This window comes from Triticum aestivum, chromosome 5A (genome assembly GCF_018294505.1).
Source record: "Triticum aestivum cultivar Chinese Spring chromosome 5A, IWGSC CS RefSeq v2.1, whole genome shotgun sequence".
Taxonomy (NCBI): domain Eukaryota; kingdom Viridiplantae; phylum Streptophyta; class Magnoliopsida; order Poales; family Poaceae; genus Triticum; species Triticum aestivum.
The window spans coordinates 38,532,660-38,556,209 of record NC_057806.1 but is presented as its reverse complement, the minus strand read 5'-3'; positions in this window follow the sequence as shown (position 1 = coordinate 38,556,209).

The window sequence follows — 23,550 nt, the reverse complement described above, 5'->3', positions numbered from 1 at the left end:
ACTATCATATACGTGAGCCAAAAGGCGCAAACGGTCCCGGGCCTTGGTATGGCGACACCCGTGGGGATACCGTGCGTGAAGCCGCAATGTGATATGAGGTGTTACCGGCTAGATCGATCTGACTTGGAATCAGGGTCCAGACACTGGAGAGCACAACTGTCATTTGCATTCATCACTATTAACTATGTTGGGTGTGGCTATGATTGGATCTCTTTTACCATGAATTACAATGTCTAGTCAGTCCTTGATCTTTAAAGGTGCTCTGCATTTATGTTTTGCGGTCTCAGAAAGGGCTAGCGAGATACCATCTTGCTATATCATATTATGATTGTTTTGATAAAGTGTTGTCATCCGAGATTTATTATTATGACTTGCTAGTTGATTATGCTATTGATATGAGTAATTATGAGACCTGAGAATTATTGCAAATGTGGTTAGTTATGATCTATGCTGACAACTAGAATGCTGGCTTGACATAGTTACAACAAGAGCAAACAGAGTTTGTAAAAGTTTTTCTTTCTTTCTTTCTTTCAGTTTGTCAACTAAATTGCTTTAGGAAAAGCAAGGGTTTAAGCTTGGGGGAGTTGATACGTCTCCGTCGTATCTACTTTTCCAAACACTTTTGCCCTTGTTTTGGACTCTAACTTGTATGATTTGAATGGAACTAACCCGGACTGACGCTGTTTTCAGCAGAATTGCCATGGTGTTGTTTTATGTGCAGAAAACAAATATTCTCGGAATGACCTGAAACTCCATGGAACATCTTAGAAAAAATAATAAAAAATCCTCGCCAAAGATGAAGACCAGGGGGCCCACACCCTTCTCACGAGGGTGGGGGGCGTGCCCCCCTAGGGCGCGCCCCTACCTCGTGGGCCCCCTGGATGCCCTCTGACGCCAACTCCAACTCTATATATTTGCTTTCGGAGAGAAAAAAATAAGAGAGAAGAAATCATCGCGTTTTACGATACGGAGCCACCGCCAAGCCCTAAAACCTCTTGGGATGGCTGATCTGGAGTCCGTTCGGGGCTCCAGAGAGGGGGATTCATCGCCGTCGTCATCATCAACCATCCTCCATCACCAATTTCATGATGCTCACCGCCGTGCGTGAGTAATTCCATCATAGGCTTGCTGGACGGTGATGGGGTGGATGAGATTATCATGTAATCGAGTTAGTTTTGTTAGGCTTTGATCCCTAGTATCCACTATGTTCTGAGATTGATGTTGCTATGACTTTGCTATGCTTAATGCTTTTCACTAGGGCCCGAGTGCAATAATTTCAGATCTGAACCTATTATGTTTTCATGAATATATGAGAGTTCTTGATCCTATCTTGCAAGTCTATAGTCACCTACTATGTGTTATGATCCGACAACCCCGAAGTGACAATAATCGGGACCACTCCCGGTGATGACCATAGTTTGAGGAGTTCATGTATTCACTATGTGCTAATGCGTTGTTCCGGTTCTCTATTAAAAGGAGGCCTTAATATCCCTTAGTTTCCAATAGGACCCCGCTGCCACGGGAGGGTAGGACAAAAGATGTCATGCAAGTTCTTTTCCATAAGCACGTATGACTATATACGGAATACATCCCTACATTAATTTGATGAATTGGAGCTAGTTCTGTGTCACCCTATGTTATGACTATTACATGATGAACCGCATCCGGCATAATTATCCATCACTGATCCAGTGCCTACGAGTTTTCCATATACTGGTTCTCGTTTATTTACGTTCCTGCTGCTACTGTTACAATCACTGCAAAATACCAAAAATATTTACTTTTGCTGTCTTTACTTTTGTTATCGCTACCAGCACTATCATATTACTGTGCTAATAAACACTTTGCTGCAGATACTAAGTTTCCAGGTGTGGTTGAATTGACAACTCAACTGCTAATACTTGAGAATATTCTTTGGCTCCCCTTGTGTCGAATCAATAAATTTGGGTTGAATACTCTACCCTCGAAAGCTGTTGCGATCCCCTATACTTGTGGGATATGATTGAGCACCATGTTTAAGTAGAGATTACAATGGGTAAGAGAGAGGTTACACCGCTGCATAGAGGGGGGAAGAGTTGATGATGATGGTGGTGAAGTTGTTGGTGAAGATGGCGGTGATGATGATGGCCCCCAGTGGCACTCCGGCGCCACCGGAAGCGAGGGGGAGAGAGCCCCCCTCCTTCTTCTTCTTCCTTGACCTCCTCCCTAGATGGGAGAAGGGTTTCCCCTCTGGTCCTTGGCTCCCATGGCGTGGGAGGGGCGAGAGCCCCTCCGAGATTGGATCTATCTCTCTGGCTCTCTCTGGTTCTGCGTTCTCTCCTGGCTCTGTTTCACCATTTCGTATATATATGGAGATCCGTAACTCCGATTGGCCTAAAACCTTCACCGTGATTTTTTTCCGAATATTAGCTTTCTTGCGGCAAAAGAAGAGCAACAACCGCCTTACGGTGGGCTCACGAGGGTAGGGGGCGCGCCCTAGGGGGGGGCGCCCCCTGCCTCATGACCACCTCGGGCATTGGTTCGCGTTGATTTTCCTTCAAAATTTTCCATATTTTCCAAAAATAAGCTCCGTCCGTTTTTATCCCGTTTGGACTCCGTTTTATATGGATACTCTGCGAAACCAAAAACATGCAACAGACAGGAACTGGCACTGGGCACTGGATCAATATGTTAGTCCAAAAATAATATAAAAAGTTGCCAAAAAGTATATGAAATTTGAATAATATTGGCATGGAACAATAAAAAATTGTAGATACGACGGAGACGTATCAGCATCCCCAAGCTTAATTCCTGCTCGTCCTCGAGTAGGTAAATGATAAAAAAAGATAATTTTTGATGTGGAATGCTACCTAGCATAATCTTGATCATATGTCTAACCATGGCATGAGTGGAATGCTACCTAGCATAATCTTGATCATATGTCTAATCATGGCATGAATATTAAGACACGAGTGATTCAAAGCAATAATCTATCCTTTGACATAAAGACAATAATATTTCAAGCATACCAACCAAGCAATTATGTCTTATTGAAATAACATAGCCAAAGAAAGCTCATCCCTACAAAATCATATAGTCTGGCTATGCTCCATCTTCACCACACAAAACATTCACATCATGCACAACCCCAATGACAAGCCAAGCAATTGTTTCATACTTTGACGTTTCTCAAACCTTTTCAACTTTCACGCAATACATGAGCGTGAGCCATGGACATAGCACTATAGGTGGAATATAATATGATGATGGGGGTTATGTGGAGAAGACAAAAAGGGAGGAAGTCTCACATCAACTAGGCGTATTAACGGGCTATGGAGATGCCCATTAATAGATATCAATGTGAGGAGTAGGGATTGCCATGCAACGGATGCACTAAGAGCTATAAGTATATGAAAGCTCAAACTGAAACTAAGTGGGTGTGCATCCAACTTGCTTGCTCATGAAGAGCTAGGGCATTTGAGGAAGCCCATCGTTGGAATATACAAGCCAAGTTCTATAATGAAAATTCCAACTAGTATATGAAAGTGATAACTCAAGAGACTCTCTATATGAAGAACATGGTGCTACTTTGAAGCACAAGTGTGGTAAAAGGATAGTAACATTGCCCCTTCTCTCTTTTTCTCTCATTTCTTGGGCCTTCTCTTTTTTTGGCCTTTCTCTTTTTTTATATTTTTTTTTCGTCCGGAGTCTCATCCCGACTTGTGGGGGAATCATGGTCTCCATCATCCCTTCCTCACTAGGGCAATGTCCTAATAATGATGATCATCACACTTTTATTTACTTACAACTCAATATTACAACTCGATATCTAGAACAAAGATATGACTCTATATGAATGCCTCCGGCGGTGTACCGGGATGTGCAATGATCTAGCATAGCAATGACATCAAAAAAATGGACAAGCCATGAAAACATCATGCTAGCTATCTTACGATCATGCAAAGCAATATGACAATAAATGCTCAAGTCATGTATATGATGATGATGGAAGTTGCATGGCAATATATCTCGGAATGGCTATGGAAATGCCATGATAGGTAGGTATGGCGGCTGTTTTGAGGAAGATATAATGAGGCTTATGTGTGACAGAGCGTATCATATCACGGGTTTGGATGCAGCGGTGAAGTTTGCACCAACTCTCGAGGTGAGAAAGGGCAATGCACGGTACTGAAGAGGCTAGCAATGATGGAAGGGTGAGAGTGCGTATAATCCATGGACTCAACATTAGTCGTAAAGAACTCACATACTTATTGCAAAAATATATTAGTCATCGAAACAAAGTACTACACGCATGCTCCTAGGGGGGTAGATTGGTAGGAAAAGACCATTGCTCGTCCCCGACCGCCACTCATAAGGAAGACAATCAATAAACACCTCATGCTCCGACTTCGTTACATAACGGTTCACCATACGTGCATGCTACAGGACTTGCAAACCTCAACACAAGTATTTCTCAATTTCACAATTACTCGACTAGCATGACTCTAATATCACCATCTTTATATCGCAAAACTATTGCAAGGAATCAAACATATCATATTCAGTGATCTACAAATTTATGTAGGATTTTATGACTAACCATGTGAATGACCAGTTCCTATCATCTCTCTAAATAGATATAAGTGAAGCACGAGAGTTTAATTCTTTCTACAAAAGATATGCCCGTGCTCTAACAAATATAAGTTAAGCAAAAGAGCATTCTACAAATGGCGGTTGTCTAAGTGAAGAGAAATAAGCAATCCAAACTTCAAATGATATAAGTGAAGCACATGAAGCATTCTATAAAGCCATACTCAAAAGATATAAGTGAAGTGCAATGAGCATTCTATAAATCAACCAAGGACTATCTCATACCAGCATGGTGCATAAAAATAAAAAAAAACCGAAATGCAAAAGATGCTCCAAGACTTGCACATATCGCATGAACGAAACGAGTCCAAAAACATACTGATATTTGTTGAAGAAAGAGGGGATGCCTCCCCAGCATCCCCAAGCTTAGACGCTTGAGTCTCCTTGAATATTTACTTGGGGTGCCTCGGGCATCCCCAAGCTTGAGCTCTTGCCTCTCTTCCTTCTTCTCACATCGAGACCTTCTCAATCATCGAACAATTCATCCACACAAAACTTCAACAGAAAACTCGGTAAGATCTGTTAGTATAATAAAGAAAATCACTACTCTAAGTACTGTTGCAAACCAATTCATATTTTGTTTTTGCATTGTGTCTACTGTAATATAACTTTTTGATGGCTTAATCCACTGATATAAATTGATAGTTTCATCAAAACAAGCAAACTATGCATCAAAAACAGAATCTGTCTAAAACAGAACAATCTGTAGCAATCTGAACATTCACGATACTTCTGATACTTGAAAAATTCTGCCAAAAGTAGGAAAAATAAACAATTTGTACAGCAAGACAGTGCAAAAAGAATCAGAACCATTTGACGTTCCAGTAAAAAATGTAAAATCGCGCACTACAGCCAAAGTTTCTGTCCTGCACCGTACAAACCATCAAGCAAATGTAAACATCCTAAAGGCAAACCTTGGCACATTATTTTTATTTCTAAACTTTATAAAAGCACACAACAGAAATAAATGACTCTCTAAAACTTCCGGGTTGTCTCCCTGGCAGCGCTTTCTTTAAAGCCATTAAGCTAGGCATATAGTGCTCAAGTAGTGAATCCACCCGGATCCCAAGGTATATCAAAGCCAATTTTAATTAGCAATGATTTGGCATTTAGTAGTGAGCACAAAGCAACATATATCAAGCAATGGAGAAGTCTAACTCTCTTTCTATGCATCGTCATGTCATAAAAGAACAATTCATGCACGCCTAGTAAAGGCCAATGCATAGTATAAACAATTTCTTGCAATTTTATTGTATTGGAAACATAGAGAGGTGGAGATATAGTTCCTCTCTCATAATAATTGCAAGTAGGAGAAGCAAGCACATGCATATTATATCTATCAAAACCATCATGTGCAACGGTAAAAGGCAACCCATCAATATAATCCTTAATAAGTGCAAACTTCTCCGATATAGTGTAGTTGGGAGAATTCAAAAAGATAATAGGACTATCATGCGTGGGTGCAATAGCAACAATTTCATGTTTAACATAAGGAAATATAGTAAGTTCATCTCCATAAGCATAATTAATATTGGCATCTTGGCCACAAGCATAGCAAGCATCATCAAAAGGGATATTTCAAAAGAATCAACGGTATCATAACAGTCATCATAGCAATCATCCTTCGGTAAGCATGAAGAGAATTTAAACAATGTATGAGTTGAAGAGTTACTCTCATTAGAAGGTGGGCACGGGTAGCTAATCCGCTCTTCCTCCTTTCGTTATTTGCTCTCCTCATCATCTTTTTCATCCAATGAGCTCACAGTTTCATCAATTTCTTCTTCCATAGACTCCCGCAAAATATTAGTTTCTTCTTGGGCAGCGGAATACTCCTCAATATATTGTTTAACATAGTCATTAGAAGCATAATTCTCATAACAATATTCAAGTATGGCAAAATTTTCAGATTTGTAAAGAGTAGCATCATACTTTTCAATCAAAGAAGCAATTTCAAAAGCACCCTTAAAAGCAACAAATTCTTCAATTTGTTGAACATCATAGTAACTATAAGCACCTTTAGCATACCAAGATACGATTCCATTATCACTAAACTCACATTGGTAGGGAAGGTGTTCTTAGGGTTTTCAGAACAACAAGTAAAATCATAATAATAACATAAATTCCAACCATAGCATTGCATAGTATTAATTTGATGCTGTAAAAGTTTCCCTTTTTGAGATATACGGTGTCGCACATAACAAGCATGATCATCTAAAGATTTGCCCTCAACTAAGCTAGTTGGGGTTTCAGCACGAGCACATAGGGATCGAAGATGATCCAAGTAATAAGCTTCAACAGTGTGATAGATTTTGATTGGTTCTTCAACCATTGGTTCAGTAGGTACAACTAATTTTTTTGGTATTTTGCGTTTCCTACCCATAACTAAAGATAGGAAACAACTAAGAACAACAAATAAAAATTACTTAGTGATAAAGCAAACAAGCACACACGAGAATATTCACCCCACGCTATTGCTCCCCAGCAACGGTGCCAGAAAAAGGTCTTGATAACCCACAAGTATAGGGGATCAATTGTAGCCTTTTTCGATAAGTAAGAGTGTCGAACCCAACGAGGAGCTAAAGGTAGAACAAGTATTCCCTCAAGTTCTATCGACCACCGATACAACTCTACGCACGCTTGACGTTCGCTTTACCGGAAACAAGTATGAAACTAGAAGTACTTTGGAGGTGTTTTTGGGTAAGATTGCAAGAAAGTAGAGAGCACGTAAATAAAAGCTAGGGGCTGTTAGATAAATACACAACTAAATTAGTTTTAGTAAAGAGCTTTTGTCAACAAGAATGTTATTTGTCCCTAGGCAATCGATAACTAGACCGGTAATAATTATTGCAATTTTATTTGAGGGAGAGGCATAAGCTAACATACTTTCTCTACTTGGATCATATGCACTTATGATTGGAACTCTAGCAAACATCCACAATTACTAAAGATTCATTAAGGTAAAACCCAACCATAGCATTAAAGTATCAAGTCCCCTTTATCCCATACGCAAACAACCTACTTACTCGGGTCTGTGCTTCTGTCACTCACGCCACCCACCATAAGCAAATCATAAGCATATTGTAAACCCTACAATGGGAATCCCTCATGCTTGCGCAACATGGAGAGCACCATAGGACAACACCAATAATAAAACATACAACTCAAACCAATCACTATCATCAAATAGCCATTAGGACAGAATAGATCTACTCAAACATCATAGGATAGCCATACATCATTGGGAAATAATATATAGCGTTGAGCACCATGTTTAAGTAGAGATTACAGTGGGTAAGAGAGAGGTTACACCGCTGCATAGAGGGGGGAATAGTTGATGATGATGGTGGTGAAGTTGTTGGTGAAGATGGCGGTGATGATGATGGCCCCCGGTGGCACTCCGACGCCACTGGAAGCGAGGGGGAGAGAGCCCCCCTCCTTCTTCTTCTTCCTTGACCTCCTCCCTAGATGGGAGAAGGGTTTCCCCTCTGGTCCTTAGCTCCCATGGCATGGGAGGGGCAAGAGCCCCTCCGAGATTGGATCTATCTCTCTGTCTCTCTCTGGTTCTGCGTTCTCCCCTGGCTCTGTTTCACCGTTTCGTATATATATGGAGATCCGTAACTCCGATTGGCCTGAAACCTTCGCTGTGATTTTTTTCTGAATATTAGCTTTCTTGCGGAAAATGAAGAGCGTCAACCGCCTTACGGTGGGCTCACAAGGGTAGGGGTGCGCCCTAAGGGGGGGGGGGGCTGCCTCATGACCACCTCGGGCACTGGTTCACGTTGATTTTCCTTACAAATTTTCCATATTTTCCAAAAATAAGGTACATCCGTTTTTATCCTGTTTGGACTCCGTTTGATATGGATATTCTGCGAAACCAAAAACATGCAACAGACAGGAACTGGCACTGGGCACTGGATCAATATGTTAGTCCCAAAAATAATATAAAAAGTTGCCAAAAAGTATATGAAAGTTGAATAATATTGGCATGGAACAACCAAAAATTATAGATACGACAGAGACGTATCAGACACCTTCTCAAGATTAACAACTATGCCCTTGGCTGAGATGATATGCCCAAGGTAGAGAACCTCATCGAGCCAAAACTCGCACTTTGAAAACTTTGCATAGAACTGATGTTCTCTGAGTTTGTCCAGCACCAATATCAAGTGCTTGGCATGATCCTCCTTGTTCTTGGAAAAGACCAAAATGTCATCGAGATAGACCAAGATGAAGTCATTTGTGTAGGGGTTGAAGATGAAGTTCATCATGCGAGAGAATGTTGGAGGAGCATTGACTAGGCCGAATGACATGACTGTGTATTCATAGGAACCATAGCTTGTTCTGAATGTTGTCTTGGGGATATCTTGTTCACGAATGCGAATCTGATGATAGCCCATACGGAGGTCAAGCTTGGAGAATACTTGAGCACCTTTGAGTTGTTCGAAAAGCTCGTTGATCTTGGGAAGTGGGTACTTGTTCTTTATGGTCTTCTTGTTCAATGGACGATAGTCGACACAAAGTCGGTCCGTGTCATCCTTCTTCTTGACAAAAAGAACACCACAACCCCATGGAGAAGAACTCGGTCGGATGAGACCCATATGCTCCTGTATATCGAGTTGTTTCTTCAGCTCCTTCAACTCTTCTGGTCCAAGCTTGTAAGGACGTTTGCAAACAGGTTCCGTGCCAGGCTCGAGATCAATGACGAATTCAACTGGCCGGTGAGGAGGCATTCCTGGAAGCTCTTCTGGAAAGACGTCTTGATATTCACAAACGACTGGAATCTGAGAGATGGCATTCAACTCGCCCTTCTCATTGAGAGAAAATAGTCGAATGGTATCATCACGAGTGGCAAAGATGATCACATCCTCAAACGAGTGTGTCAATTGAATCTGCCTGGCAGCACAATAAAGTTGAGCCTTGTGCTTAGAAAGCCAGTCCATGCCGAGAATTAGATCAATGTTCGAGTTACCAAGAACAATTGGAGAGGACATAAACTTATAGTCGCCCATCATGTAGAAACATCCGGAACCATAGAGCTTGCGTTCATGAATTTACCCGGAGAGACAACTGATAACTGCCTAGGCAAATCTTGGAAAGGCAACTCATGCTTAGATGCAAATGGTCTTGAAATGAAACAATGCGATGCACCAGCATCAAAAAGGACTTTTGCAGGAATATCATTAACAGGAAGGTTACCCATGATCGCTTTAGAAGAGTCCTTTGCCTGAGCTTTGTTCATCAAGTTGACCTTTGCAGACCTGGGATTATGCTTGACCACTGCATTGCTGGCAGATCTCACATGAGGAGGAGGCGGAAGACGCCTCTGGTTGAAGCATTTGCTTGCATAGTGACCCTTCTGCTGACACTTGTTGCACGTAACCTCTGAAAGCGGCCGGTGATACGGAGCACCTGACCTTGGAGCATGAGACGAAGTTTTGTTCTGAAAGCCTGGGTTGGGTGGGTGGGAAGATCCATTGCCACCTTTGCTCTTCTGCTGATAAGGCTGACGGTACAGAGGAGAAGGCAACCAGTACTTTTGCTGCTTAGCTGCCACTTGAGTTGAAGAAGAAGAAGGAGTTGCATCCCTGACTCGTTTCTTAGAAGCACCGCACTTGAGCTGAGCAGCCTCTTGCTTTAGTGCCATGTTGTAGAACTCATCATACTTTTTCGGCTCAAAAAGCACAAGAGCTAGTTGCAGATCTTCTTTGAGTCCACCTCTGAATTGATAAATCATGCTCTTCTCGTCAGGGACGTCTTGCTTGGCGAAGCGAGCGAGCCTCTGGAACAGGATGTTGTATTGGTAAACAGACAAGCTGCCTTGCTTCAGGTTGCGGAACTCCTCACGCTTACTCTCAACAACACTCTAAGGAATGTGGTGAGCTTTGAAGTCTTGGCGGAAATCATCCCAGGTAATCACACGACCTCCTATGGAATCTTTGTATTGTTGATACCACTCAGCAGCTTGGTCTTTGAGTTGGAACGAAGCAAACTTGACAAAGTCCTCAGGCCTGACATTGCTACACTCAAAATGTTTGTAGATATCCATGAGCCAATCATCAGCGTCCGTGGCCTCGACACAGTTACTGAACGACTTCGGCTGGTTTGCGAGGAACTGGTTGAGGGTAGCAAACTGAGTTTGATTGTTGCCATGGCCTTGATTTCCTTGGTTGCGCTCTTGCAAGAGTTGCATAATCAACTGCGTGTTGGCGTTGGTAGCAGCCATCACAGCTTGCCATGCCTCCAGAGGTGGAGGTGGTGGCGAAGGTTCCGGATTCTGACACGTTGGAGGAGCCATCCTGAAGAGGGTGACATCCGTTAGCATCTTGAAAGACATATATTCAAGCTGAATCAAATGGATCGAAATTGCAACATATAGCCTTAACATTCGAACAAGAATGAACGAATGAATTCCAAATTAAATGATCACACTTCCATAAGTTGAGAAGCCACTTAGATAGAGGTAGATGAATAAAACAACAAGGTACGGACATGAACAAATACTTGGTAATGATTACCCAATCACAAACCAAATATCCGCGGAAGAAATACTAGAGCTACATGAATTCCCACCTATGAAACTCCCGAAATTTTCCGGTTATGCAATCAGGTGTTGGGGATACAGGGGAAGCATAATATCTCACCCAAAACTAGCAAATCCTACATCCAGCTATATCCATCCTTCAACACATAACCAAGAAACCTTCGGAAATCATTTACCTCAACCTTCGAAAAGCATCCGTTATATGAGTTATGGCAATACTCCCGAACTCCCGCCCCAGTACTGGGTGGCGTCGAGGTTATCTCACCAACAACTGCATAAAAGAGATTTTCGATGTCGGCGAAACTCAGGTATTTCAGAACTGCAACGATAAAATTGTGATGACAACACCTCAGAGCTCAACTCCCCGGGGCACTGCCATAACCCCTAAATGTCAGGAGGCACCAAGAACAATATTCTCGTCACAAAACCATCGGAATGATTCCAAGATACCCGCATGATCCTAAATTTTTTTAGTGAAATTTGAGAAGAGAAGATTCAAAACTCTACGTCAGGATGCCTCACAAAAGGATGAAGGGACTGAGGAGTAAAAAGAATCCTACTCTCTGATATATATATAATCCTAAAATACTCAAAACATTTTTCTAGACTCAACAACGCCAGCGATTCGATCAAGCAGAGGGCTCCTAAGTCGGGGAAGGCTCTGATTACCAACTTGTAACACCCACGATGCGGCTATATCTCCCATGTGTCGGAGCACGACTTAGAGGCATAACCGCATTGTAGGCATGTCGCAAGAGGGGTAATCTTTACACATCCCATGTACTGAATAAGAAAGAGGTACAGAGTTGGCTTACAATCGCCACTTCACACAATACATAAATATAACATTACATCATTCAGATACAAACAAGGTCCGACTATGGAACCAAAATAAAGATAACCCCAAATGCATAAGATCCCCGATCGCCCCAACTGGGCTTCACTACTGATCGTCTGGAAAAGAAACGTAGTAACGTCCTGAGTCCTCATTGAACTCTCACTTGAGTTCAGTTGCATCCCCTAGAATGGCATCATCGACACCTGCATCTGGTTTAGGAAGTAATCTGTGAGTCACGGGACTTAGCAATCTCACACCCTCGCGATCAAGACTATTTAAGCTTATAGGTAGGGAAAGGTAGTGAGGTGGAGTTGCAGCAAGCACGAGCATATATGGTGGCTAACTTACGTAAATGAGAGCGACAAGAGAAGGCAAAGCACAGTCGAGAAGCTACAAAGATCAAGAAGTGATATTAAAACTACTTACGTTCAAGCATAACACGAGACCGTGTTCTCTTCCCGGACTGTGCCGAAAAGAGACCATCACGGTTACACACGCAGTTGATTCATTTTAATTAAGTTAAGTTTCAAGTTTTCTACAACCGGACATTAACAAATTCCCATCTGCCCATAACCGCGGGCACGGCTTTCGAAAGTTCAAAACCCTGCAGGGGTGTCCCAACTTAGCCCATCACAAGCTCTCACGGTCAACGAAGGATATTCCTTCTCCCAGGACGACCCGATCAGACTCGGAATCCCAGTTACAAGACATTTCGACAATGGTAAAGCAAGACCAACAAAGCCGCCCGATGTGCCGACAAATCCCGATAGGAGTCGCATGTATCTCATTCTCAGGGCACACCGGATGAGCCAGACGTCGGGTTGGCATAGACCCTGGTTGCCCAGGGGGCGCCGGACATCGCTCAGGTTGGACCAACACTTAGAGAAGCACTGGCCCCGGGGGGCGGGGTTAAAATAAAGATGACCCTTGAGTCCGTGAAACCCAAGGGAAAAAGGCTAGGTGGAAAATGGTAAAACCAAGGTTGGGCCTTGCTGGAGGAGTTTTATTCAAGGCGAACTGTCAAGGGGTTCCCATTATAACCCAACCACGTAAGGAACGCAAAATCAAGGAACATAACACCTGTATGACGGAAACTAGGGCGGCAAGAGTGGAACAAAACACCAGGCATAAGGCCGAGCCTTCCACCCTTTACCAAGTATATATGTGCACTAAAGTAAACAAGATATAATAATGATATCCCAACAATAATCATGTTCCAACAAGGAACAAACTCCAATCTTCACCTGCAACTAGCAACGCTATAAGAGGGGCTGAGCAAAGCGGTAACATAGCCAAACAACGGTTGTCTAGGACAAGGTGGGTTAGAGGTTTGACATGGAAACATGGGAGGCATGATATAGCAAGTGGTAGGTATCGCAGCATAGGCATAGCAATAGAGCGAGCAACTAGAAAGCAAAGATAGAAGTGATTTCGAGGGTATGGTCATCTTGCCTGCAAAGTTCTCCGAGTTGACGTAAGCTTGATCCTCATAAGCGTACTCAACGGGTTCCTCGATCATGTACTCGTCTCCCAGCTCTACCCAAGGCAAGAACACAAGCAAAGGAAAACACAATCAACCACGGTGCAATGCGCAAGCAACAAGATGCAAAACATGGCATGATATGCGGGATGTAAAATGCAATGCATATGCGTGCTCCGGAAGGAAAAGATTGAACCAGGCCTCAACTTGGAAAGCCAAGTGCGCCACTGGAAAGATGAGTTGATTTCAGTCGAAATCGATATAAAGATCACCGGAATCGGATGCAAGGTTTGCAAATGGCAAGCAAAACAATAATGGCACTATTCTGCGATTAACAGCACGATGACATCTAAAATGCAACAAGAAACTAAGCTACTGCACTCTAACATAGCAACAAAGCACATGACAGTAATCCACTCAAGATGCTTGACAAGATATGAACACTGAGCTACTGCTAAATCACACAATAGCAGGCTCAAACAAGCATGTCAAAAGTGCAAAAGATAACAGGTTCACAGACTTAGTCAAAATAACAACATGCCAGGAATTAACATCGGGAAGCAATGTTTAGAGCAAGATAACAACATGCTACAGGATCAGGGAATAGCAAAGCAATGCATGGCATGAAACTACTCAAAGCATATAACAAAAGTCCCTTACTGACCATAAGCCAAAAAGGATCAGAAAATATGATGGCACCCATGTAAACATAGCAAGTTCCGTTAACAGATTCAGACTTAGTAGAAAACTGGGCATGGCAAAAACAGAGTTACGTAGGCATGTTTGCAAGCTCGCTGCACTCACCACAAGGCACTGCATGACAAACTAAGCATACACCCAGCAAGAAGACATGATCAAGTAGCTAACCATGGCAAGAACAATCTCATAGCATGCATGGATCAACTACAACAACCTTTGCAAAATTGATTAACACGTAAACAATCTGCCAGGAACATTTTATAGCAAAAGTAAAGCAAGATTGAGTCATGCTAGGGTACTCCATAATTGCAAACAAACACATGGATGGATAGAACATAACAATATCTCAAAATCATCCTTACTGAACATGATCAAAAGAGGCATGGATCACTCTGTAGCAACATGAATACATGGCATAAAAATAACATCAGGGAAATGACTCAGAAGAATTCTAAGTCCCTGAAATCAGCAACATCATGAGAGCTACTTTGCATGCTTGTTCTAGTCGCCACATTGATCACAAAAATACATGGCATACACCCCTGTAAAGATGGCATGGCATAGCCAATAACACATGTAGGGCTCAAGTTCATAGGAGGCACACAATAATCATGGCAAAAATGACAAAATGCCCAATCATTAATAAGAAACAGAAACTAACATTTTATAGCACTCTTGCAACAACATTTTAGGCATCAAGATGGACTCAAACAAGCATGGTGCAATGGAATGAAATGAAGAGCACATCCAAGCGAAAAATTTGATATATCACACGCGCAAAACAGGGCTACGGATGATGAGATATGGCCTGATGAACATAGCTAAAAAATATACAGAAAAAGGACTTAAGCAAAAATCGACCTAGGGTTTGCCCGATCCAGATCTGGCGCGGTTCCCGATGTTCATCGGAGGCTTCGCCGGAGTTGGGGAAGGAGGGGCCGGAGTGGACGGAGCGGCGCCGGAGAGAGCTCGGGGAGGCGTCGACGTTGACGAGGCCGGGCGGCCCGGGGTCAGGCAGCGGAGGCGGCGCCGGTGGAGGCAGGCGCAGGGCGGCGGTGACCGAGCGTGGGCCGGGGAGGGCCCCGCGCGGGCCCTGGTGGGCCAGCGGGCAGCGCGGCGGCGGGGATGACCGGTGGGACACGTGTCAGCCCCTGAGTGGCTGGGCGATGGTGATGGACATGTCCGTCGGCGGCGGACGCGTCCGGCGGCGCGCAGGGATTGGATCTAGGGTTTGGACTACGGGAATTTCGGAGGGGAGCACCTATTTATAGATTCTGGGAGCTAGGAGAGTCCAAATGAGGTGCAGTTTTCGGCCACGCGATCGTGATCGAACGACCGAGAGGATGGAGGGGGTTTGGATGGGTTTTGGGCCACTTTGGAGGGGTGTTGGGCTGCAACACACACGAGGCCTTTACGGTTCCTCGGTTAACCGTTAGAGTATCAAACGAACTCCAAATGGCACGAAACTTGACAGGCGGTCTACCGGTGGTGAACCAAGGCCGCTTGGCAAGTCTTGGTCCAATCCGAGAACGTTTAACATCCGCACACGAAAAGAAGCAAAAGGGGACGCCGAAGGACGTAGGAGTGTCGAATGCAAAATGGACAACGGGAAAAATGGTCGGATGCATGAGACGAACACGTATGCAAATGGGATGCACATGATGACATGATATGAGATGCATGACATGGACAAAATGCAAACGAAGACAAAACCCAACCACGAGGGAATATCATAACTTAGTGCCGAAAATGGCAAGAGTTGGAATACAAATATGGCAAGTTACATACGGGGCGTTACACCCTCGTACTTTTCCGGGAGGTGATCGAGACATGCAGCGAAGATTCCTTGATGCGATGGCTGTCGTCCAGAGATACAGGAAGCCTGATTACTTAATCAATATGACTTGCAACCCTTACTGGGAGGAGATAACTTCCAGACTTGCACCTGGACAAACACCATAAGACCGTCCTGACCTGGTGGCCAGAGTATACAGGGCCAAGATGAGGAGTTTGAAAGATCTTATGATAAAAAAGAAGTACTTTGGTCCAGTTGCAGCGTATGCTCATGTTACCGAGTTCCAAAAAAGGGGTCTACCGCATGAGCACTTCCTGCCGATCATGGCCTCGGATAGTAAGCTAACAAATCTAGATGCCTATGATAGGGTAATCTCGGTAGAGATCCCTAGCCATGAGAAGTACCATGTGTTGCATGGACTGGTTATCAAGCATATGCTCCACGGCCCATGTGGTACTCTCCAGAAGAATTTTCCTTGCATGATAGATGGAAATTGTCGTTTTCGTTACCCTCGACGGTTTTGCCCTACAACACAACAAGGAAAAGACTCATACCCTATATATAGGAGAAGGGATGATGGCCGCCGAGTCAAAGTTAGGAATGCAGTGTTGGACAACAGATGGGTTGTCCCGTACAACCCCGTGCTACTTATGAGATATAATTGTCACATTAATGTTGAAGCTTGCTCCAGCATAAAGGCAGTCAAATATTTGTACAAGTACATATACAAGGGGCATGATCATGCTTCCTTGTCAGTTGACCTGGCGGCAACTGATGGTGGTGTGATAAATGAGATTAGACAATATAGGGATGCAAGGTTTGTAACACCACTAGAGTATATGTACTGGGTATGTGCTTTTCGTATGTTTGGTGTCTCTCCTGCTGTGTTGCAACTACAGCTGCATTTTCCCAACATGCATACTATTGCATTCAGCGGTGCTGATAACCTATAGGATGTCATGAACCGACCATCCTCTTCCAAAACCATGCTCATAGAATACTTTAGAATAAATGAGGTGGACCCTTATGCACGAAACTTCTTGTAGAAAGAGTTCCCAGAATTCTTCCGATGGATTAAGGGTAAGAAAAAGTGGCAGAAAAGAAGCCAAAGGGGCCGGGGACAAGTTGGAAGGATTGTTTATGCACACCCTGCTGATGGTGAGAGGAACTTCCTGAGAGTGCTTCTGAATCATAGAAGAGGTGCCACTTCATATGAGGATTTGAGAACTATAAATGGAAGGCTTTGCTCGACCTTCAGGGAAGCGTGTGAGCTCATGGGCCTAATAGAGACTGACAAATCTCTTGACGACTACTTGATGGAGTCTGCTACTTTCTAGATGCCTTGTGCTCTAAGAAGGCCTTTTGCAACTATTCTTGTGTTCTGTGAAGCGACCAACATCCGTGCATTGTGGGAGAAGCATCTGGAGTCAATGTCTGAGGATTACCGTCGTACCCAGTCCAACCAGGCTGCACTGGAACAGATGGTCCTTAGAGATGATACGTCTCCAACATATCCATAATTTTTGATTGCTCCATGCTATATTATCTACTGTTTTGGACATTATTGGGCTTTATTATCCACTTTTAAATTATTTTTGGGACTAACCTATTAACCGAAGGCCCAACCCAGAATTGCTATTTTTGCCTGTTTTAGGGTTTCGAAGAAAAGGAATATCAAACAGAGTCCAAACAGAATGAAACCTTCAGGAACGTGATTTTCCCAACGAACAAGACCCAGGAGACTTGGACCCTACGTCAACACACAAAAGAGGAGGCCACAAGGTAGGGGGCGTGCCTACCCCCCTAGGCGTGCCCTCCATCCTCGTGGGCCCCCTGTTGCTCCACCGACGTACTCCTTCCTCCTATATATACCTACGTACCCCCAAACGGTCAGATACGGAGCCAAAACCCTAATTCCATCCCCGCAAATTTCTGTATCCACGAGATCCCATCTTGGGGCCTGTTCCGGAGCTCCGCCGGAGGGGGCATCGATCACGGAGGGCTTCTACATCAACACCATAGCCCCTCCGATGAAGTGTGAGTAGTTCACCTCAGACCTACGGGTCCGTAGTTAGTATCTAGATGGCTTCTTCTCTCTTTTTGGATCTCAATACAATGCTCTCCCCCTCTCTTGTGGAGAACTATTCGATGTAATCTTCTTTTTGTGGTGTGTTTGTTGAGACCGATGAATTGTGGGTTTATGATCAAGTCTATCTATGAATAATATTTGAATCTTCTCTAAATTCTTTTATGTATGTTTGGTTATCTTTGCAAGTCTCTTCGAATTATCAGTTTGGTTTGGCCTACTAGATTGATCTTTCTTGCAATGGGAGAAGTGCTTATCTTTGGGTTCAATCTTGCGGTGTCCTTTCCCAGTGACAGTAGGGGCAGCAAGGCACGTATTGTATTGCTGCCATCGAGGATAACAAGATGGGGTTTTCATCATATTGCATGAGTATATCCCTCTACATCATGTCATCTTGCTTAAGGCGTTACTCTGTTTTCATTAACTTAATACTCTAGAAGCATGTTGGATATCGGTCGATGAGTGGAGTAATAGTAGTAGATGCAGGCAGGAGTCGGTCTACTTGTCTCGGACGTGATGCCTATATACATGATCATACCTAGATATTCTCATAACTATGCTCAATTCTGTCAATTGCTCAATAGTAATTTGTTCACCCACCGTAGAATACTTATGCTCTCGAGAGAAGCCACTAGTGAAACCTATGGCCCTCGGGTCTATCTTCATCATATTAATCTCCTAATACTTAGTTATTTCCTTTGCTATTTACTTTGCTTTTATTTTACTTTGCATCTTTATCACAAAAATACCAAAAATATTATCTTATCATATCTATCAGATCTCACTCTCGTAAGTGACCGTGTAGGGATTGACAACCCCTTATCGCGTTGGTTGCGAGGATTTATTTGTTTTGTGCAGGTGCGAGGGACTCGCGCATAGCCTCCTACTGGATTGATACCTTGGTTCTCAAAAACCGAGGGAAATACTTACGCTACTTTGTTGCATCATCCCTTCCTCTTCGGGCAAAACCAACGCAGTGCTCAAGAGGTAGCAAGAAGGATTTCTGGAGCCGTTGCCAGGGAGGTCTACACAAAAGTCAATATACCAAGTACCCATCACATACCTTATCTCCTGAATTACACTATTTTCCATTTGCCTCTCATTTTCCTCTCCCCCACTTCACCGTTGTCGTTTTATTCGCCCTCTCTCTCTATCCTGCCTCTCTTTCTCTATTTGCCTCTTTTTGCCCGCTTGCTTTTTGTTTGCTTGTGTGTTAGTTTGCTTTCTTGCCACTATGGCTCTACCTAAATTTTCTGATCTTCACCTTAAAAGGTTAGAAGAGATCGAAAGCAATGTTAGGAGTTTTATGGTTTTGCAATTTGAACATAATAGTTTCTTCAGAAACGAGCTTAAGGAATAGAAAAGTTTTATGAGTTTTATGAATAAAGAGCTTGACGATATGTCTAAAGAATTCGATGGTTTAAGATCCTAGATTGCTCGTCTTGAGAAATTGACTGCTGAAATTTCGGATAGGCAGGCTACCTTAGTTAATAGGATGGCCGCTAAACCGGATTGCTATGAAAATAAAGATGAAGATCTAAAAGTTATTGATGTGTCCCCTAATAAATATTTGTTTTGCAATATGAATCTTGATAATGATGGGACTGAATATGATCCACCTTTACCTAGAAGGCATTCCAAGAATTTGGAATTTTCTGATCTTGATGCTAAAATTGATAAAAGTGGGATTGAAGAAATTAAAACCCTAGATGTTGCTAAACCCACTATTATGGATTTAAGGGAAATTGACTATGAAAATTGCTCTTTGATTGATTGTATTTCCTTGTTGCAATCTGTGCTAAATTCTCCTCACGCTTATAGTCAAAATAAAGCGTTTACTAAACATATCGTTGATGCCTTGATGCAATCTTATGAAGAAAAACTTGAATTGGAAGTTTCTATCCCTAGAAAACTCTATGATGAGTGGGAACCAACTATTAAAATTAAAATTAAAGATCATGAATGTTATGCCTTATGTGATTTGGGTGCTAGTGTTTCCACGATTCCAAAGACTTTGTTTGATTTGTTAGGTTTCCGTGATTTTGATGATTGGTCTCCAAAATTGAACCTTGCGGATTCCACTATTAAGAAACCTATGGGAAGAATTATTTATGTTCTTATTGTTGCAAATAGGAATTATATGCCCGTAGATTTTATTGTTCTTGACATAGATTGCAATCCTTCATGTCCTTTTATTCTTGGTAGACCTTTCCTTAGAACGATTGGTGCAATTATTGATATGAAGGAAGCAAATATTAGATTCCAATTTACATTAAGGAAACGCATGGAACACTTTCCTAGAAATAAAGTTAAATTACCTTATGAATATATTATGAGAGCCACTTATGGACTGCCTACCAAAGATGGCAATACCTAGATCTATCCTTGCTTGTTATGCTTAGCTAGGGGCGTTAAACGATAGCGCTTATTGGGAGGCAACCCAATTTTATTTTTATTCCTTGATTTTTGCTCCTGTTTAGTAATAAATAATTTATCTAGACTCTTTTTTGGTTGTGTTGTTTTGTGTTTAATTAGTGTTTGTGCCAAGTAGAATCGTTGGGAAGACTTGGGGAAAGTCTTGTTACACTTGCTGTAAAAAACAGAAACTTTAGCGCTCACGAGAACTGCTGTCATTTTTATTTGGAAAGTGATATTTAGTTAATTATTTTTGCATATGATTAAAAGATAAATTACTCACGTCCAGAAATTTATTTTAGAATTTTTGGGGTTTCAGATCTTGCGCTAGCTACAGATTACTACAGACTGTTCTGTTTTTGACAGGGTTCTGTTTTTAGTGTGTTGTTTGCTTATTTTGATGAATATATGGCTAGTAAAATAGTTTATAAACCATAGAGAAGTTGGAATACAGTAGGTTTAACATCAATATAAATAAATAATGAGTTCATTACAGTACCTTGAAGTGGTCTTTTGTTTTCTTTCGCTAACGGAGCTCACGAGATTTTCTACTTTGAGTTTTGTGTTGTGAAGTTTTCAAGTTTTGGGTAAAGATTTGATGGATTATGGAACAAGGAGTGGCAAGAGCCTAAGCTTGGGGATGCCAATGGCACCCCCAAGATAATCTAAGGACACCTAAAAGCCAAAGCTTGGGGATGCCCCGGAAGGCATCCCCTCTTTCGTCTACTTCTATCGGTAACTTTACTTGGAGATATATTTTTATTCACCACATGATATGTGTTTTGCTTGGAGCGTCTTGTATGATTTGAGTCTTTACTTTTTAGTTTGCCACAATCATCCTTGCTGTACACACCTTTTGAGAGAGCCATACATGATTTGGAATTTGTTAGAATACTCTATGCACTACAAAAAAAGACACATTCGTGATATTTTGGACCAAACAATTTTTTTTATCTGTCATACATATGACACTTCTATGACGATAATTGTGATGAAACCCGGTATCATCATAGATGTGGTGGGCTCCTACTTCTATGACAAAAAATCCTGACAGAAAATGGGCTTTTCGTCCTGGGCGGGCCGGAGACGCAGCTGCATGACATTCTTTGGGCCGTCCATGACAGAAAAAATCATGGTAGAAGCGATGGGGAGGAAAATTTTGGGGAGTTCCCGGTTACGGTGGGAGGTCGGGGGCCGAGCGATGCGCGTTTCTCTCGTACACGTACGCGCGTGTGTGCGAGGCGTTGGCTCTAAATGAACCCAATCGAGGCGTTGGGCTCTAACTGAACCCGAGCGATTGCACTGCAGGCTACGCGTTACCGAACCTGAGTGATCGATCGATGGCTGTTAACTGAACCCGATCGAGCGATTCCTTGGCTACTGCTGCTAACTAAAGCCGATCGATTGGATGAACAATTTGCGTTGCGGGGGGGGGGGGGGGGGTGGATGAACAGTGAGCGGTGGCGTTGCCTCTGGATGAACAGGACCCCGTGGTGTGGAGGGCTGGATGAACAGTAGACGGTGGAGGGGTGCCCGTGGAGGGGTGGTTGAACAGGACCCCGTGGTGTGGAGGGCTGGATGAATAGTAGAGGATGGAGGGGTGCCCATGGAGGGTGGTTGACCAGTAGCCGGCGGAGTAGCGCGCGGTGGAGGCTGGATCAACAGGAGCCTGTGAGGCTGGAGGAGGTCGACGGTAGCCCGTGGAGGCTGGAGGAGGTCGACGGTGGAGATGAACAGTATCCCGTGGAGTCCGGTTTTGCGGTATGCCACACCCTTCCCGATGAACAGGACCCCGTTTTGACCGTAGGAGGTCCGTTTTGTCCATTTTGCGGTACGCTACACCCCTCCTGATCAACAGGACTCCCGTTTCGACTGTAGGAGGTCCGTTTTGTCCGTTTTGTGGTACGCCACACCCCTCCCGATCAATAGGACCCCGTTTCAACCGTAGGAGGTCCGTTTCCTCTGTTTTGCGGTACGCCACACCCCTCCCGATCAACAGGACCCCGTTCCGAACGTAGGAGGTCTGTTTCCTTCATTTTGTGGTATGCCAGGCCTCGTTTCCATCACCTGTTCCGTCCAAGCCCTCCCGATGAACACGGCCACGCATTCCGTTCTGACCCAGCCGGTTGGCTCCCACGCGTTCCGTTGCCTCCCAATGAACACGACGCATTCCGTTGCCTCCCCATGAACATGATGTATTCTGTTGCCTCGCCATGAACATGACACATTCCGTTGCCTCCCCATGAACACGACGACGATGCTGTTTCTCCGTTCCGACCCAGTCATGTACACGAGCCCTCACCGTATATATGTGCGAGTAGGCGTTCGAGACCCCGCCCGTATGTACACATATGTGGCCATATTTTATTTCTCGCACCCTGGTCGCTGTACGTACGTGTACACGCTATGTGCGCGCCTCTACTATGACACGTACGCTGTTGGGGATCGTAGCAGAAATTCAAAATTTTCGACGCATCACCAAGATCAATCTATGGAGTAATCTAGCAACGAGGGGAAGGAGAGGGCATCTACATACCCTTGTAGATCGCTAAGCGGAAGCGTTCAAGTGAACGGGGTTGATGGAGTCGTACTCGTCGTGATCCAAATCACCGATGATCCTAGCGCCGAACGGACGGCACCTCCGCGTTCAACACACGTACAGTTGGGAGACGTCCCCTCCTTCTTGATCCAGCAAGGTGAGAGGAGAAGTTGAGGGAAAACTCCGACAACATGACGGCATGGTGGTGATGGAGCTCGTGGTTCTCCGGCAGGGCTTCGCCAAGCACTACGGAGGAGGATGAGGTGTTGGAGGAGGAAGAGGGCTGCGCCAGGGGAAGGGTGCGGCTGCCCTCTCTCTCCCTCACTATATATAGGGGGAAGGGAGGAGGGGGAGGCACCCTAGGGTTCCCTAGGGGAGGAGGCTCCCAGCCCACTAAGGGGCTGGTCCCTCTCCACACACAGCCCATAGGGCCCTCCGGGGCAGGTGGACCCTCCCGGTGGACCCCCGGAACCCCTCCAGTGGTCCCGGTATAATACCGGTAACCCCGAATTATTCCGGTGACCGTAT